We start from the raw sequence: 19,740 nt of genomic DNA on the forward strand, positions 1-19,740 counted from the left end.
ATATTCAGCCAGAATCCCAGAATTAAAACATAATGTGGCTGCCCAGATACAGCCGTTTTGCATCCCTCGGCACAAGGGTTTAGGCACTGTAAATTGAAGTACGTTATGGCTGAGGCTCAGAACTGAGCATATCTTGGGTAACCACAGTGAACCATAGCCAGTACAGGCCAGCACAGGTTTTATGTCACCCTCCGCACTATGTTTTTTTCTAAATGAAGCATTAATTAGAAAAACAGGGAAAATGAATCAAGGATGACTCGTGTAGATCGTTCTCCAAGAAAAACATAGGGAGAAAAGTACACCGTAACCGGCACTCATGAAATGCGCTCTCAAAGGAAAAAGTAGTGCAGAAACAATGCACTGAAAGGGTTGTGCGCATTGGTACGAAGAACTTAGGAGGTGCACACGGAGAGAGTTTTAAACTTCAGAAAAGGCATGACGTAAGCATCCCCCTACCAAATGCGAAGGTAGAGAAATGGAGCAACGATGGTACCAGCCAATGGGAGGCCCACAACAGTGAATACGCAGAACCGAGACATAAAAATGATCAAAAGAGAGTGTTGACTCTTCTTATTAAAGGTCATTAAAGGAGAAGGGGAAATATGTCAATAATTTCCTTGAGCGCTGACAAAGTTTAAACCACTTGAAGAAAAGCAGGATGGAAGCGCAGGGGTAGCTGGTTCTAACTGAGTCATTGCGCATTAGCACCACAGGCCGTATTACTGAAGTGCCCTAGCTGTGCAACAGGCGTTAGCGTCTGCTTTGTGTATCCTCAGAGCTCTTTGGTATTACAGAAAAGGCCGCAAACACTTGTGCATCCCTTTTGGTAATACAGATAGCACTGGTGCACATGTAGCGCCAGCGATATCTCAAGAGGGTGTTGAGAAATCTCTGTCCCTCATCTCTTGCACCCTATTACTGATGCAGGCATAAAGGCAAACATGCCCTTAGGAGGCCCACTGAAAGTGCGCCATAAAAAGGTGCCTCACCTTCAGTGCTCCTCCTAAAGGCAGACCTCTAGAGATATGAAAGGGGTTCCCATTACCCCCCAGACACACCCTTGCAAACGGGTCATTCGTTGCACCCACTTGCAAGGGGATCCCTAATCGTTCTTATAAGTGCAAGCGGGTTGCACAGAGAAACCCAGAACAGATTTTAAACAGCTGCTCCATATTTCACTATAATGCCCTGCTCTATGGGCATCACAAGTTCGGGGTTGCCAAGAGGGCAGCACATTTTACATGATAGGGCACACTTTTCATGTTTGCATTTGGCACACCTAGTTAAAGGTGTACCATGGTGCAAACAGGGAAAGTGTGCCATATCTGTATTAGGGGACCACAAACACATGCAAGGCCCAGTACACAAGGGGGCATATTTACAAAATAATTGCACAGCAATATGGTGCATCCCTGTGGTTTCCACAGTGCTGGTGCACGATTGACTGGCTAGTGCCAATGCAGGCACTCTTCCACCATAGTGCAAGGATGCCTGCATTAAACAAATGATTGTGTTTGTGCAGGAAGAGACACCTTCCTGCACAGAAACAATCATTGATGGAGTTTTCCTCCTCTGTGTGCTGCAGAATGCATCACACACGGAAAGAGCAAAAAACGAGGATAAATAAAGGTATTTCGCCTTGTTGAGCCACTTTTACGCCTCCCCTGGGGTGGCGTTAGCTTTTGACACATTCTCAGTTTTATAAATCCTTGTAAATCTGGGACTGCAGCAAAATCCATGAGTGCTGCATGAGAACCCCCACCGTAACAACCATGGAACGCCCATAGAATGCCCCTTTCACACAGAGTAAAGCATCTTCTTACTCCATATTTACAAGGCCATTAAAAAAGCCACGCAGGGTGCCATTGTTTGGCCTTGTAAATATGGGCCACACGCTGCACCTCCGGAGCACCACATAAGTGGTGTAAATGTGCCGCAAGGGCCTTGTAAATATGCCCTTAGGTGAGGCACATGTGACTGTTTAATAGGTTGTATGGTGTTAAAGGAACCAGTAATATTGCTGAAAGATCATGAAAGGTTGTTTATAGATAACATGCTCATTTAAAATACTCACAGACTGTTGAAAAAAGATGTAGGAAAAACATTCATACGATCTCGAATGATCTTTTCAGCAGTAATCAGTTTTCTTCCATCTCAGTAAGTGGATGTCACTCCTTGTCCGCATCTGCAGATCTTTTATGCCTGGTCTGTTGAGGTGACACTTTGCCTTCTAAATCGTTGCCAGTGTAATAAAGGAAGTTCCAGTCAGAGCAGCAATTCAGTTTAATGGCACCTCAGCCACCGCTGCCTCCTCTCTTCAGATAATGTGGTGCAGATAGAGAGAGGCTGAATGTGTGGGACATTCTAAAACACATTGTGCCCGATTCACAAAGGTAAACTCAGACCAAAAGTTTAAGTTGAGACCAAAAGTCTAAGTTGAGACCAAAAGTCTAAACTTAGACCAAAAGGCAATCTTTTAGACCAAAAGTGTAACTCTATTACGAGTAAAGTTACACTTTTGGTCTAATTTTAGACTTGTGGTGTAAATGTAGACCAAAAGTCCAAACTTGGAGGTTTAAACTTAGGTCTAAGTCTACCTTTGTGAATCAGGCCCACGCTGAAGTGCGTTGCTTAATTTTTATCAATCAGGTTTAGCCGTGGGTCAACCCTGGAAACCATGAATGTTCCAGGGCTTTCTTGAGGTGCTTGTCGTACTTGCACTTGTGAGTGGACTGATTGTGTAGCGGTCAGTCATTTGCAAATTTTAAATGGAAGAATAGCTGTGTGTAAAAATTAAGTATAGCAGCAATACAATGTCACTACAATATGAAAGTGGGCAAAAAGTGATGTTCAGTTGACTTGGTGTGGGTGTGGACATGGTGGCAATAGAAAGACCTGGGAACTGACAGCGCAGATTCCTAGCTTTCAACTTACACAGAACTCCTACCAGTTTGCATCCCTATAGTCTGGGCCCAGGAAAAGAGCCTAGAGCATGCTTTTGAGCCTAGAATATGCTGTAACATCAGGTACAGTAGCGCTAGGCATCCAACATGCATAAATGGGGAAAGCACTGTAATATCAGTGCTGAATGCTTTTCTCCTGGTTAGTTCATTGACTATATGAAGCAAAGCTATGCAGCTACTAGGCTGCCCACACATGCCACACCAAGCAGAAAACAATGCCCTTGGCACACAAAAAAAACCATACTGTGACAAAGCACTCAAAACCAATGGATATTCCTTCAGTACATCAATGTCCTTTCACTTAAGATCTGGCAGACCCCACATAGAAACAAGGCTGTAGGTGCTGGTGTCACGGCAAAGTAGTGGGGAAGCACAGGAGGGGGGGTCAGAAGCAAAAAAGAAAAAAGAACTTACGTGCCGCTCTTCTGATCAGGTTGTATGATGGAACTTCTCATGCATTTACCACACACGCATTTACAACACGGTCACTACAGCGCATGGTCATTACCACGCATGCGTTTAAACAAAAGTTTTAACTACACATATGCTTTTACCACATATGTCCTACCACGAAATTTGTGTTATAGGCATGATTGGTAAAGTCATGTGTGTGGTAAAAAGTAAAGGGGGAGAATATCCTATATATATATATATATATATATATATATATATATATATATATATATATATATATATACGTGTGTGTGTGTATATATATATATATATATATATATACACATGCTAAAATCCATACCCACCAAAAAACCTAAAACTACCCTTTACACCCTAAAACCCTAAAACCCTAAAAAACCCTAAAAAACCCTTACCACCCAAAAAAAACATACTCACCCTAAAACCTAAAAAAAAAACTTACCACCCAAAAACCCATACCCACCATAAAACCTAAAAATTTTGTTACCACTTAAAAACCCATACCACCCTAAAATCTAAAAATGCCCTTACCACCCAAAAACCCTACCCACCATAAAAAATGCCCTTACTACCCCAAAACCCATACCCACCCTAAATCTCATACCCACCCTAAAACCTAAAAATGCCCTTACCACCCAAAAAAACATTTCTACCCTAAAACCTAAAAATGCCTTTACCACCCAAAAACCTATATTCAGCCTAAACCTTAGAAATGTCCCTACAACCCAAACACCTGTACCCACCCAAAGCTCTAAAACCCTATATATATATATAGATATATATATATGTATAAAAGACTTAAGGCAATAAATACTTACCTGTACTGATATGCAGAACCTGTACCACGCAAGCATCTTTACCATTCATGACTTTACAAAATTAAAAAAAATATATTTACCTTTAAAACCTTTACCACTTATATGCCTTTACCAGTCATGCCTTTACAACAAAATTAGCTGTAAAAGCAAGTCTTGGTAAAGGTTTATTCAGTGTAAAGGCATGTGTGGTAGAGGCATGTGTGGTAAAGATATATGCTTGGTAATGTCTGCGTGTTAATGGTAATGACGGCGTTGTAATGGTTGTTTTCCTTCTGCTCAGCACTCTTCTGCTCCTTTGGGCACAGTCTAATGTTCGCAGACTCCCCTGCGGCCAATCCAGATGCTGCTGTCATCGTGGCAATACCTATGGGAGCAGCATCAGGTATGGGTGGAGTGGGCTGGTTTTGTGCTCCATCTGGGAGCCTGTGCCTGCTGTTGTTCTCCCCCCAGCAATGCAGCTAGGGTTGGAGAGATGTCAGTGCACATGTTGGTTTGGCGGTCCTAAAACGGCCAGCCAAATCGACATGCGCACTGAAAACAGTGCCCACCACTCCTCCTCCATGCTGCCTGGCCCCACCCCCAAGACTCAGCTATTGCTGACAAATAAAATGATTAAAAAACTGTTTTATTATCATTTTATTTTGCCCGCAGTTTGGCTCTGTGGGCAGGAGGGAGATGCTCCTCCATCAGAGTGAAGGAACCGCCACTGAAACCACTGGGCCTTTTATACCCACCTTTCTTTGAGCATGTCCTTTCTAATAAGAAAACTTTCACACTTACCTCTCCACAAAGTGATATCCCAACACCTTAGTTGGTTTCTGAAGGCCTCCTTCTGACTCTTAACAACACTTGTAGTGGACAACAAACACTTCTCACTAGATCTAGAAGAAGAAGCCAAAACAAGACACACCTGAATCAATGAATTTAATGTAGTTTGTTGAAGTGCATTAAGCAAAACCAACAGGTTCTGGCCAGCTGCACCAGGACCTGCTGCCAGGTGTAGAATATTTATGAGTGGGCAGTAAAATATCTATTGCATTGAGACTAGTGTAACTGACCATACGTGCACGTGAAAGCACTATGAAGCATTTGTGGTACATGTTGCAAAAATGAGATTTTATAAGTTTGTGGTGTCCTGCAAAAGCGGCGGTCCAACATCAAGCCCTAGAGCCCACCATTGTGCATTGTACACATCCCTATGTCCGAGCACTGAAGCGTAGGTGAATAAATGGGTAAGGTGTATTCAAGCACCAGTTTAGTCAGTGGCCACAGAATCAGTCATCTCTAACGTGTGCAGTGTGACAAGTGGCAATATAGCCTGGTGTGCTCACTTACTGGATGCAGTCACATGAAACGAAGTGCAACTGATGAATCCCTCAAGATAAACAAGTAAACAAGAACCTCATCGTGAGCTAAAGATGGGGAATGATGAGGCCATGACTGACATAAATGTGGTGTGACTCTTGCTGCAGCCACCTCATGACCTCTACCCCATACAGTGATCTTGCCTCATACTTTGAATGTAGTTATCTGATGTTGGTTATTCTTGGTGTAAGGTGACAACAAGGGTGGGACACAGCCGAAGTTTCTGACTGTTGCAAACATATTTGCTTGTTGCCTATAGTCGCTTCCTGATGTGGAGGCAGACAGTAAGTAATCAAAAAGACCTCATTCACGTTGCCTACAAATGTCTGAAGGTGTCATCAAACTAACGCTTTTTTAAAGAGATAAGTAGGACAAAGATTGGAAAAGTCAACAGGTCTGGCTATATTGTGCTACTACAAGAGGTCTGCGTTTGTGGATGCCTGTGCTTGCATATCATAGCACACTAAAATGGCAATTGATTTTAGCATGATCCTGAGGCCATACAAAGTACGAAAGGCCTTACTAAATTAAAAGCATTATTTATCTCTACAAGCTTCTCAGAGATTTTCAAAAGTTTGTGTGTTCTTGTTTTTTATGAAATGTGGACTGCTGAGTTGCTGTACTATGGATAATTTTAAAGCATTATATTACAGATATAAATTAATGAAAGTGCTTAACATATTTGTAAAGTGATGTTTTAAAAAACATCACTTAGTAAATACATCCTCTAGGCATCCTAGAGGCACCTTTTGTTAGTACTTGTAAGAAAGAGATCTGCTACAGATTTATTGTTTTGTCATCAACTTTATATCAAGCTTTAAATCTCAGAGAGCCACAGAAACCAGGCTTCTAAATATTAAGGAAGCGCTTATCAACTCGCTATGTTAAGGTATACCCTGTGCTTTTCTCCTTCTGGGCCTCTCAGTTGCATTTAGTACCGTTAACCATCATGCACTGTCCAGTGGGTTGAATCTCTCAGCTAGCATCAATGGAATTGCACTACCATAGTGTTCCTCCTTCCTCCTAAACTGGACTAAGGTCAAATCCAGCCCGTTCCTCTCCAGATCTGCTGTAATCATCTGCGGAGTCCAGCTAGGTTCAGTTCTGTCGCACAGCCTTGCGACCGTTATTTACAATAATTCGGCTTCAAAGGAAAGCAGGTTAACATTAATTATTAGGAGTGTGCTCAAACAGAAGAACCAAAGCAAACAAACTACTATGTGTAAGCTGCTTTAAATGCATCCAGCCAGGGGAAGCTAATAAAACACAAGCAAATGAAAGAAGTTCAATCCATCAAAGACAAGCAGCGAAGAAGAAAGCAAAGCGGATGAACACAGTACTCGGGTCTCGAGACACGGATAAGAGCAATAACATGAGGAACAGTACTAGTAAATGCAGAAACGTGCTACAACCACTCGAAATGGAGGAAAAGTAAGTGGCCATCACAGGAACCAATGGAAAGGAAGCAAAGCAAGAGGGGCGGGATGCAAGCCCCTTTTAAGATTTATATTAAATTCAACAGATTTCACAAGCCCAGCGCAAGCGCTGTGCAGGCGAAACCTAAAAAAGAATAGTTCCTTATGCAGAACACAAAACAACGGCCCTATGGCGTATGCTGCTTTCTACCAGGACATTGTTTATTTCCCCCGCCTCGCACCACCATGCCTCTTTTCCAAAATACAGCAGGGAAATATGCTGGAGCCCTGTTGCAGAAGGACGACCACCATTGAGTAGTGTCAGCTCCACTGGTTCTCCTACATCTAAAAGTGGAAGAGGAACTGCTAGGGTTGATCTACAGAGGAAGGCATGCTTGATGCCTTCTTCCGTGCACACCTTTATGGCCATCAGTTGTTTTTCTCAACACGTTCCCTTCCCTATTTTTGGAGCAGTGGAAGAGGTCCATTAGGACTGGGGATTTCTGTGTAGTCTTGCCAGAGGATGTTGTGGTGTTAGGAGTGGGAGCTAGGGTGTGTTTTGTAACTTCTACTTGTGTGGCGGGGCTGCCTTGGTAAAGTCTAGGCATGCATGTTGGGGACACCTTGGAGGGGTCACTGGAGGGTTGCTTCCACCTGTGAAAGAAGGAGCCAGCTTTAAGGGGCAAGAATGTGTTAAGGACTGAGGGGAAATGGAGAGGAGTTAGGGGTGCTAGAAATATGGGAAGAAGAAAGGAAAGGAGACCTTAGTCCAGTTAGATGACGGCTCTGGGCATTATCTACCCCGGGAAAGAGGAAAGCATGCGGAGAATGGGTGATGATAGCTTGGCGGGATTAAGGGTGGATTGCAGTTCAGCAGCGAGGTGGTAAATTAGAGTGTAATGTAATGCCAGAGACTGCTAGCCCTGTCATGTCTCATCAAGCAGCCCTTTACACACCACAGCACCATTTGCCTGAATCCCTGCTGTCTTTAGCGAGACCCAGCTGGGATCAGGAGCTATTTCTAATTGCACTATGTCATGATTTTGAAAGAAAGGTCTTTTTTCTCTCTTGTACTGTCCTAGACCTATCACAGCATCTTACCGGCGTATTCTAGCTGTCTATACTCACCTATGGCGACCTTGTAGCTGTCGTCCAGTATCCCTTGGTATCAATGCAACACTCACTGTTGCAGGTGCCCACTCTTATATGAGCCTCGCTGCTGATGCCAGCCCTAGGGCGTGTGAGAAGCAAACAGGACGCCATGAATCACTCAGAATCACATGTTGTTTCCAGTCATTTAAATGGTCAGGTGGGGATGCTAAAAATGTGTGACCAGGCGTCCTTTTTATTTGCTTCTCCATCTCGTGTGTAAGAACACGCTGCCCCACTCCTTCTGTGCTGTGTACAAACTGCTCAGAGAAGTGAACACAAATCAAATCAAATCAAATCATCCTAAACCTAACCCTAAATCTTACCCTACACACTAAACCTGAACTGAAACACTGCCTCAAATCTAACCCTAATAACGTTGTTTTGATTTTCATTTTCATTGCTTTGTCGTATGTAGCTTTTGGTGTATTACACTGTCTACAGCATAAATTAGATACTTTGTAATACATCCGACATCAATTTACAACAACAAAGCAGATTTTTATATACATTTAGACACCAAAATGAAGTGAATCAGATAAGTACAACCACAGTTATGGCTTATGGATTTTAGAAATGATAATAAATCACTGCAAATAATACTGCAAAACTTTAGTATCGCAGTCAATGGTAAAAAGCACCAGAGGCAATCGGTCACTTGCAGGTCGAGGTGCGTGGAACAGAAGGAGGGTGAAGGAGGTGCGGGTCCCAGGACCAAGCCAGACAGTCAGTTTGATTTGACCTGGCTCGAGAAGCCCAGGTGCAGATTTGTCCTGGCTGTCCATGGTGCTGAAGTGAGAGCTGCGGGGGGAGCTGATGTGACCACTTACATAGTTCTGGTGAGGAAATAGGTGCAAAAAGTCAATAACGAGGCCACTGTCGGCGTTGGGTGAAGGTGTTGTGGTGTTCTCTCGTGTTGCAGCATCAGGTAAAGTTGGTGGTTGCCAGGCTGACCACCACCAAACCTTGGCAGCAGTAAGGTCAGCAAGAAGGTATTTCAACATCCTGAGGTCCGGAGGAAAATGGTAGCATCTGAAACTTGCTAGAGTTTAGGACTACGTTTCCAACAACATACTGGACCATCTACTTTTGGGTGATCCCTTGGAGGGCCTGATGGCCAGCGATTCTTTGGTTCTGGTATGTTGTTTTATCTGCAGTGTGCAGGGGACTAGTGCCACTATTGCAGGGGAGTCTAAAGTTGCCTTTGACTCTCAAATGGTTCCCACTTTCTCAGGGAACCGGTCTTTGGTCCGGAACTTGTCGGAGTTGTGCAGTTCCAGGAAGGCTGCCACAGGTGAAGAGTATCATGCCTGTAGTTTGTGCAGCTTCTGTTGTTGCAGACTTGGGTCCCTTCTGTGTCCTTTGTTACAAGTCAGATTAGAACTGAGGTTCTGGTGACCAGGGTGCCCTTTAAATCCTAGATTTAGGTGTGTGGGTGCAAGTGGCCAAAGAGCTACTATCCACAGCAGCTAATCCGCCCCTGAGGTGACCCCATCCAGAGGTGTATGTCACCTTTTCTACCTAGAACCCTCTGTTTTACTACTTCTAAAAATGACAGAAACCTTCCTTAGCTGTACAGACTAGGTAGCCCACCCTAGAAGTGTGGCTAGCCTTATTGTGGTGTACATCTATTGACTACATAATCTTCCCACCTGCCCGGGTACGCTTGTGCCTCGGGGCAGAGTGAAGGCCGTTTCCTCTTTTGGGTGGCAGCATGGTTAAATATCACAGGCGGTGAAAGCTTTGCAGCTCACCGCCTTTGATGAATACTTCACTAGTTATACTGTCAAGGAGGGAAGAGTGACCTCCTTCCCATCCAAGCAATTGTTTCTGATTCTTGCAAGAGTTCACATCTTCTGACAGGTGGTAAGATTCCTGTCGTGTTGGCTTCAGCAGCGGTCTGCCTTCCAGCACTCTAGAAAGGCTGGTGCAACCAGGTGGGCAACCTTTAAGGTAGTCACCTGGTGCATGCCACATCGTCCTCGATATGAGAATCATGTCAAGGGTGAGGAGGCATGTTGTTTGATACCAAACATGACACATTTCGGTGGTACCATAAAGGAGCTGGCGACCTTGGGTTTACCCATGTGGCAGCTCATGTTATCCTACTGATCACTGACCACTTACAGTAGCCTTTAATGGAAAAGATCACTATAGTGCTAAATAACTTGCACTTATATGTCCACACCCTTAATATAATGCACCCTGCCTTCTGGGTGCAGGAGACCTTCCTTAGGTGTGACTGCATATAATAAAGATAGTGATTTGGTCTCGTCACAGATGGTGAGGGCAAAGTCGAATCCGAACAGTACGCATTGCTCCTGCAGTCTGCAATGGCTGGGCTGCTGTCATCTGTTTACTTGGGTTACCCAGGGTGGCACAACCAGTGCTGCAGGCCTTGGTGACCTCTTTAACAACCATGCCCTGGGTACCACTGGTACCATATGCTAGGGACTGATAAGGGGGTTAAAGCCCTTGCCAATTGGGGTTGCCAATTAAAATATATCAGTTTTAGGGAGAGAGCACTGGCACTGGGGCCTGGGCAGCAGGCTCCAGTTCATTTTCAGAGTCATAACTATCAGCAGTGGAGCAAAACGTGGGGAGGGGGCCATACACAAAGGGCACTTTCCTACACATTGTATTTGAAAAGTAGGACATTTTTTAAGTTTTACATTTCCTGGGAGTGAAAGCCTCCTAAGTTTGATTTTCATTACTGTACAGCCTATTTCTCCGAAAGGTTAAAATGGGTTACCTTATTACATGATTACATTCAATCAGTGCTAACTTTTGAGTGGATGCAGGTAGAAATGCCTTGTTTGGACTCAAAAGGGTTGCAATTTAAAATTCACTTTCATGGTGAAGTTGGATTTTAGATTCTAATATGAAAATGCCACTTTCTGAAAGTTGGTATTTTCCTGCTCTAAACTTTCTGGGGCCTTCTGGGAGTTTCCAGCTGCCTAGGGTCTACCAGGAATGCAAATTGGGCCCAATAGAGCCATAGGACCTGGTTGTAGCTGGCAGAGGGCCATTGGGCCAAGATCGGAGAACAGAGCTGTTTTCTGTCCCACTTACATTTCAAACGGCTACCTCCAGCTCACTCACAAAGGAACAAATCACCAGCCTTTTGTCACCCTAAACCGCTTTGAACTTAGGCAGAGGAAAAAAGGGAAAGGAAGGAACTTTCCCTAACCAGATGTAGAGGTGGACTAGATATTTCCCTATCTTGAAAGGGTGGCATAAATAATGGACCTCCTGTGCCACTTATCAGTACACTCCTGGATCTGTGGACATTATAGAAGAAGGATTGCCTTGTTCCCCAGGGTAATGTCCTGCTGCCTGTGGCCTGCCTTGTTCTTTAGAGGACTGAACATAAAAGAGGCAACACTGACTAATATCTAAAGCACATTCCTCAAGTTTTCCATGCATGTAATACACGTTGATGGTGGTCATACACTATAGTACACCTGTTGCCAACATGTACATACTGGAATCTACAGAGCCAAACCAGTTAATCACAAAAGTAGAACAAAAGTGGAGCACACAATGTTTTCATTGTTAAACATGTAATTGTATGGGACAAGAGAAAACCACCAGGTCCTATAGATAAGTAAGGAACTTTGTTTCAAAATAAGTAACATCAATGCTGGATGTTTGTTCTCCTAACCAGGTGATAATCACAATAGTGATATACAAATCATAATTTATTTATAAATGTACATAATGATAAATATACAATCCAATACAAATGTAAAAAGACACAGACAGTATACAACACGTATAGAGAAAACATATTCGATTTCATTCCATAAAAAATGTATATTTTTATGATCTCAGATGTTCCAACTTTGAGAAAACTCAGCCAATATGTATGAACTTCAGCCCATTGAATATGAACTTCAGCCGACACGTGTTTCGTCCTAACAAGGACTTTTTCAAGGCTGATAAAATTACAATACAAAAAATGCTATTAGATAATTTCTTGCTTTTTTTGTTAAACTAACAGAGAGGTGAGCACAAGTTAATCTAGTGACTTGTCGTTCACCCTGACAAAAGGCTGTGGTTGTTGCTTGAGTGGAGTTTCACCCCCTCAACAAATACCCCAATTTCATATATTGGAGTTCAGTGGCGGCATACAGTGCTTGTATTTGTGCAGTGCCACTCAGTGATTGTGTGTAGCACTAAAATCCCATAAAATTAACCTCATACTAGATTCAACCTCCTTTTAAATTCTCCTTGATTGGACTCTTCTGCTTTTTCCACATTCACTTCAATTCTACCAGACTTTAAGCATCTGTGACTTTGCTTGCTGCAAGCATGGTGGTTGAGCTCTACAACCTGGGGAACTATACTGTGGCAGAGGTCAAAGAATTCTTCTGGCAGTGGGGCCTTCCAGCAAACAAGAACTTAAAGAAGCAGGATCTACAGAAGGCCCTCAGTGCCTGGGAGGAGTCCCACCAGTTACAGTAAACTGCACATGAGGACGAGGAGGTAGACTTTGAGGGTAGAGCGAAAATTAAAATGTGGGTGAAGGAGAATACCCTGATTGTGGTCCCAGAGAAGAGAGGATGGGCCAGAAGAGTGCGGTCCCCTTCCAAATCAAGAGCAAGCAGCAGTATCTCCCCTGCAACCTATCCCCAGAGGAGTTAGAGATCAAGAAAGCAGAAAGGGAGTTGAGGCTGGAGATGGTCAAAATGATAATGGAGGCAGAAGCTGCCCAGATGGTTATGGGTTGTGGGTATAGAAAGGCTGAGGCAGAGAGAGCCTTGGCAAGGGAGAAGGTTGAGACAGATAGGGCCTTGGCAAAGGAGAAGGCTGAGGCAGAAAGGGCCTTGACAATGGAGAAGACTGGATCTGATAGGGCACTGTAGGAAAACAATCTGGCCCTGGAGGAGAAGAATATTCTGCTGGCTCATGAAATGAGTAAACAAGAGCTGGATCTTAAAGCCAAGCAGATTTCAGTGTCCAGCAACAATGGTGATGATGATACCCCTGTGCCCAATGGAGACAGGAGAGTTGACATTACCAAAGGCCTGGTGCCTAACTCTGTTGTGGGGGATGATGTTGAGAAGTGGTTTGAGGCTTATGGGGTTGAACTAGAGATGCACAGGGAGGACTGGGGAGCCAATCTCTGGATTTACATTGGCACGTTTCCAGAGACTGGAGCGATACACTGTTGGTCATAGAGAAGGGAAACAGGGTGACGTATCCCTTCATGAACGACAGCCTTGTTGAAAAGTATGGTCTTGCATCCTGAAAGGTATAAGTAAAAGGTTAGGGGCAGATACAATTTGCCCCAATAGTTCTGGGTAGATTTTGTCAACTACTTTAGCAAGGCACCGTATTTTTGGGTAAAGGGCAGTGTTGCAAAAGATTATAAGTAGCTTGCACTTTAATTGCCAGAGAAGGCATGGTTAGCAGGTGTTTTACAGAGCTGTGCCAACACCTAGTGGATAGCAAGCTCACTGATCCCAGGGAGCTTGCCAAGGATGCGGACTACTGACTTAGCACTAGTGTCCATGTGAAGGTCCCTTGGGTGCTCCCAAAAAGAGTGGTCCAGGTTACCCCAAGCAGAGTGAGGGAGGGTACAGGGTAACACAGACAAGTCCCAGAGTAAGAAGGGGGAAAGAGTTCCCATTCACCTTCCCCTTCTGAAATGCAGGTGGGAAGTTCAGGTGGATGGAGACCAAGGGTGCCCCATTTCCAACCTTGTTGCTTTGAGTGTTTCCAGTTAGGACACAAGCAGGGCAACTATCTGTCCCAAGAAACTACCCACTGGTGGAAACTCTACAAGGATGACCAATATGGCCGTAGGGGTAAGTAGTCCCCCTGGAGCAAACGAACATGCCCTGATCTCCCTTAGTTGGAAGATAGACTCAGAGAGTAGGCTTGTGATTCCTCAGGGTGAGATGTGGCACTTCCATCAGATCACAGTGAATAGGATCTCTGTCACTGCTCTGAGGTACCCCAGAGTGGTGTGAGCCAGACAATAGTAGTGAAAAGGTTGGCTTCCCCAGATCAGAACACGGACAGGTGTGTTGGATAAATCAGGCCTTTGGGCATGCCTTTGTCTGCCCAATGGCTCTAGTACCCCTAGAATAGGGTGGGAGAGTGACCCTGATGAGGGTCATAGTTAATTTCTAGATGGCCATTGATTGCTTTCTACGAAATGAGTAACCACCGGTATTAAAAGTGCTAGGAGGGGCATTCAACCAGGGTGCCCTTAAAGCTCTCGTGTCTGGGGGGGGGGAGGTATTACACCCAAAGGGAAAGTACTGATGCCCAAATAGATGGGCAGGAGGTGGAAACAGTCCACATTGGGAGCATCTGTAGATCAGGGGTTGCCTGCTCGGACAACAGAGCACCCTAAAACTGACAATGGTGATGTAACTTCTGACTTGGAGATGCTCCCTGTGCAGTCACAGAGATAGAGAGCTGGAGCGCTGTACAATCCAGACTGCTGCATGGCACAGAGTGTGTCACCCTTTTGGGGGGTGGTGGTTCTCTCCAGAAGTCCTGGCCTAACAGGTACCTGTTCATCCTGACGGCACAGCCCATGGACTGAGAGGCCAGGATGCCACCACTGAACTGAGGGTAGAAAAAGTTGAAGAAGGGTGCAAAACACCTGGAGTGGTTCCCCCCACTCTGAGAAAGCTCTGAGTGGGTACTACCCCCAAGCCCCACTTGGAGCTCCCACCTGGCAGTTGTTGACCCTGGGCCTGGCTGTTAGCACTCACAGCTGCCAGTGGCCTCTGTTGGTTGCTGTCCTTATGGGCACAGTTTTCCTTGGGTTGGGGAAAGAAATGTGATCCAAGAGGCGGAATGGGCCACATTATTTTGTTGCACATGGTGGTACACTCTGCCTGCTGGGGTGCATTTGTGAACACGTTACGGTTAGAAGCTTCACAGAAGGGGGCCGCCGGTGAGGAGAATTCCCAATAGGTCTGCTAACTGGCTCAGGAGAGAGTGACAGAGGGATCGAACTTGGATCGGAGGGGCATAGAACTAATAAGTACCACTGCAAAAGTGACCCACTGTCTATGTTTTATCACCTAGACAGGGAAAGCTATCAAAGTATTAATTGGCTACCCAGGTCTTTGGCTGGATTGGAGTATTGTTGAACTTGACCCTCTGTGCAGGGTCACCACCATACTTTTTCGTTTCACCCCTCCTGTTTTCTGATCCTGTTTTCATAGTTTTTTTAGGACTCTGTGCACTTTACCACTTCCAGATAGTACTAAAGTGCTTTTGCTCTCCCCCTAAAACATGGTACACTTGTCTTCCACCTGATTGGTACATTTAATTTACTTGTATATGGTGTCTATGTGTACCCAGGGCCTGCAAATTAAATACTACTGGTGGGCAGAAGCACTCATTGTATGACCCACAAAAAGTAGTCCTATCTTTGTTGAACTCGTTTTTGTTGGCCTAAGAATAGCTTGAAGCCTGCCTTGCTCTTCAGAGGACTGACCTGCTCCTTGCAGCCCGCCCACCTCTCTGAAAAGGAATACTGGACCTACTCCCTTAATCCCAGGCTAACATGAGTGACACCAAGGGTCAATTGGCTTGCCTCCTGTTTTGAGCCAGGGGCACAACAAGCACCAGAGGCTTCCCCTCACCTTCTGAAAATGGCCCTGCCGGGACCTGCAGCTGGACCTGCTGGCTTCTGCTGGAGTAAGTTGCTTATCCCCAAGAGGTGTCTTCCCAGATCCTGAACCATTGGGTAGCTTCAGTTGAGCTCTTTATGTGAAATCTTGACGTTTTTAACTCTGCACTGGTCTTTGAGAAGGCAACTTTTTCAGCTGGACTAACCTCATCCCTGTATCCTGCCTGCCATTGTGGTTAGCCTGAACTTGTGACTTTGTCACAGTCTAGCGCAACCAGGTTTCAACACTTTGTTCATTCTTTCTTGGTTCTATTTCTATTTAAACCTCTACGATTACATATGGGTAGTGCTACTGATTGTATTTTTGTCATTTTGGACGATTTTATTAAAATGTATACTATTTTACTAAATGTGTTTGGGATTGTTATTGTGTTGTGTTTTCACTTTGTTACTGCTTGTGTGCTGCATACATACTTTACACATTGCCTCTAAGTTACATTAAGTTTTGTGCCAAGCTACCAGAGGGTTTAGCACAGGTCAATTAAGTGGCATTTGTGGTTCACCTTGATAAGGACTGTTGTTATCCAGTTAAGCCCTCTCTCACATGGTGTTTCCCTCCTCATTCTCCACCTAAGTCACTTTTGTTCACTCCTTAAGTCCCTAACAAGCTTGTTAACTTACTCACTCCCTCTGTCACCTTCAGTTGTCACACTCAAAATGTAACGCACAGTCTTACTCCCTAACTTTCTTGTTCACTCTAAACCTTGCCACATTGGAGGGGAACGTGTATCATTCTGGAGATAGTAATGAGTTTAAAAGGGGAAAGATTCAGTGAAACCCCTTTCAAGGTGGAATGCTCATCTTACTTATCTAACTCTCCTGATTCCTGCACTCTTCCCATGCACAATGCTCCATATTCTTACCAATGGCCTTTTTGATGCCTTGCTCCTCTTTTCCCTCTTCAATGTGGAGAAAAGAACAGTCCACTGACCCACCCGCTAGATTTTCTTCAAGGTAATGGAAGCTGGTAGGAAGGACCTGCTAATGGTGGGCTCAGTACTCCCTATGGGTGAAAGGTCAGTCCATGCTCAATTCTACAAAATGTGTGAGTGTTAAGGTAAAATCCAATTTTAAATAAAGCTAAATGCTCTGTGTTTGCCACAAGTGTTTTTTCTCAGCATGTCAACTTTGGCTGTCACCTATAAAGCTGGACTGGCCGGTTGCCTTGCGATGTTGTCAAAGACAGTCAACATCCACTTGCTGACAGTGGTGTAGCAAGGGTGCACTGGGATCTAATGAAAGCAATGAATGTGTTCTTCCAAGTACTACTAGGGTAGTAAAAAGATAGTGTTGGAAATGGCCCTGTTTCCTTCCTTTTTCTGACCTGTTTTTGTTGGCTTTTGGACTCTGGGCACTTTACCACTGCTAACCAGTGCTAAAGTGCATATGCTCTCTGTGTAAATTGTATTGGTGATTGGCTTATCCATGACTGGCATATTTAATTTACTGGTAAGTCTCTAGTAAAGAGCACTAGAGGTGCCCAGGGCATGTAAAACAAATGCTACTAGTGGGCCTGCAGCACTGGTTGGGCCACCCACATTATTAGCCCTGTAAACGTGGCTCAGACATGCCACTGCAGTGTCTGTGTGTGCAGTTTTAAACTGCTAATTCGACTTTGCATGTGTACTCACTTGCCAGGCCTAAACCTTCCCTTTTCAAACATGTAAGGCACCCCTAAGGTAAGCCCTAGGTAGCCCCTTGAGAAGGGGGCAGTGTATGCTTAAGGTGGGACATGTACTGATGTGGATTACATGTCCTATCATTGAAATACTGCTAAATTCAGTCTTCACTGTTGTAAGACCTATCTCTCTCATAGGTTAACAAGGGTGCTCTTTTTAAATATTATTAAAGTGCAGATTCCCTTTGAGAGCAGATAGAAATTTGGAGTTTGGGGTCTCTAAACTCACAATTTAAAAATACATCTGTTAGTGAAGTTGGTTTTCAGATTGTCAGTTAGAAAATTTCGATTTTTAGAAAATAGGCATTTTCTTGCTTAAACCATTCTGTGACTCTGTCGTTTGTGAATTCCCTGTCTGGGTGAGTTTGACATTTGGGCTGTTTGTGAATCCTCTCTAGACAGTGAGACAAAGGGAGCTGGGATGTAGCCTGCATATCCTGATGAGCCATCTGTGCTAGAGTGGAGGGAGGAGTGGTCACTTACACCTGAATGGGCTGTGCCTGCCCTCTCACAATGCAGTCTCCAACCCCCTGGTGTGTGTCTGGGGCCTGGCCTGGGCAAGGCAAGATCTTGTAAACAACAGAGACTTTTGTTTGAAGTTGGGCAACTTCAAATGCAGAAAGGGATATAAGTAGTGAACCCCAAGCCCCTGAATATTAGATTAGTTCCGTAACCAAGAAGAATCTCAGCCAAGGAGGAGAGCTGGAGGAGGAGTACTGCCCCTTTGCGTGTGACTGTGCTCTGCTGGGTTGGCCTGCAGTAGCTGCTTCTGCCTGAAAGAGGACAAAGACTGACTTTTGTGTGACTTCCCACTGGTGAAGAATCTCCAAGGGCTTGAACTGAGCTTGCCTCCTGTTGTTGAAGTCTCAGGGACATCAAAGACTTCTCCCTGCCAGCACCTGCACTCTCTGCTGAGACTCCTGTCCTGCCAAGAGGTGCCCTAACCTGTCTCTGGGCCCTTGAAGGGTGAAGCACAGAGCGCCGTGCTGGGAAACTTTCAACGCACCATCTGCAACGTGGCTGATAAACGGTGCGCCGCTGGCCTCACGGCTAAAATCGATGCTCCATCTGGGAGATTGATGCATCGTGGCTGAAGAAACAATGCCAGCACCTGCTAGTGGCTGCTGATAACGATGCAAGCCCCACGCAGCAACATCGCTGGGCGTGAAAAACCAATTCAAAGCCACCTGGACCCGAGGTGCCCATCTGGGAATCGATGCATCACTCTCTTATGGGAGAGAAGAAACAACGCACGCTGACCTGACCAGAGAAGGAACGATGCACGGGCTCGGTTGCGAGTGAGACATCACTGGCCTTTTTTAACACACGCTTGCCTATATTTTTGACGTTAACCAGGTACTTAGTGTAACAACAGCATTCTCACTGTTTTCTAAGGAATAAGACTCTTATTCTTTTTTAAATTAATATCTTGACTTGTGTATGTTGGATTTTTGTCGTTCTGGTCTAGTTTGATTTAGATAAATATTACCTATTTTTCTAAACTGGTTTGGTGTCCATTTTGTAGTGTTTCACTGTATTACTGTGTGTGTTGGTACAAATACTTTACACATTGCTTCTGAAGTTAAGCCTGCCTGCTCGTGCAAAGCTACCAAGGGGGGAAACCGGGGTTAACTGAGGGTGATTTTCCTTTACCTTGACTAGAGTGAGGGTCCTTGCTTGGACAGGGGGTAACCTGACTGCCAACCAAAGACCCCATTTCTAACAGATAGTAATTTGCATGTGCAGTGAACAGCTAGCACCACCGGTCCAACTGCACATTGAATTGCCTCCCAAGATTTTAGGAGATTGACTGTGGAGTCCAGCCACTTCAACTCCTGCAATTCTGCTATCCTTAGTTGCAAAGACTCAGCCCACATCTGAGACTTCTCAAATGTGTGTACATCAACTGCATTTTATCTATAGCACCTGCTAATGTTGAATCACATAAATTAGACTGGTAAAAGCAAATTATGCAGCAAGACCATTTTGCTAGTTTTAAATGTCAATTCAAAAGTAGTGCAAATTTACCTGACATCAGCGCAAAACTGACTAGCTCTACACACAGCATATTTATGAGCCCCTTTGCACCGCTTTTGCACCACGCAGCATGGTGTAAGAGCAGCACAAAGGAAAATTAGATTTATGAAGTCATACTAGGCCACCTTGTGTGGCCCTGCGTGGCTTCATAAATCTTGGGTATTGCAACGCAGTACAAATCGCTGCTTTGCCTTACTCTGCGCCAGGGAGGCATTCCCAT

At 44.6% G+C, this 19,740-nt stretch overlaps 1 protein-coding gene across 2 annotated transcripts in view; it reads right to left on the reverse strand.

Moving 5' to 3' along the window:
* LOC138303664 (epidermal differentiation-specific protein-like) overlaps positions 1-8,183 on the reverse strand; it is a 32,800-nt gene extending 24,617 nt beyond the window's left edge. Inside the window, exons 1-2 of one of the 2 annotated variants that reach the window (XM_069242972.1) lie at positions 8,122-8,183; positions 4,994-5,094 (exon numbers count right to left, since the gene is read on the reverse strand). The gene's annotated coding sequence lies outside the window, so the exon portion shown is untranslated. The remainder of the gene's footprint in view (positions 1-4,993; positions 5,095-8,121) is intronic. The other variant, XM_069242973.1, reaches the window with a different exon arrangement.
* Between the last annotated feature and the right edge of the window lie 11,557 nt (positions 8,184-19,740).

The sequence above is a fragment of the Pleurodeles waltl genome, chromosome 7, assembly GCF_031143425.1.
Source record: "Pleurodeles waltl isolate 20211129_DDA chromosome 7, aPleWal1.hap1.20221129, whole genome shotgun sequence".
Lineage (NCBI taxonomy): Eukaryota > Metazoa > Chordata > Amphibia > Caudata > Salamandridae > Pleurodeles > Pleurodeles waltl.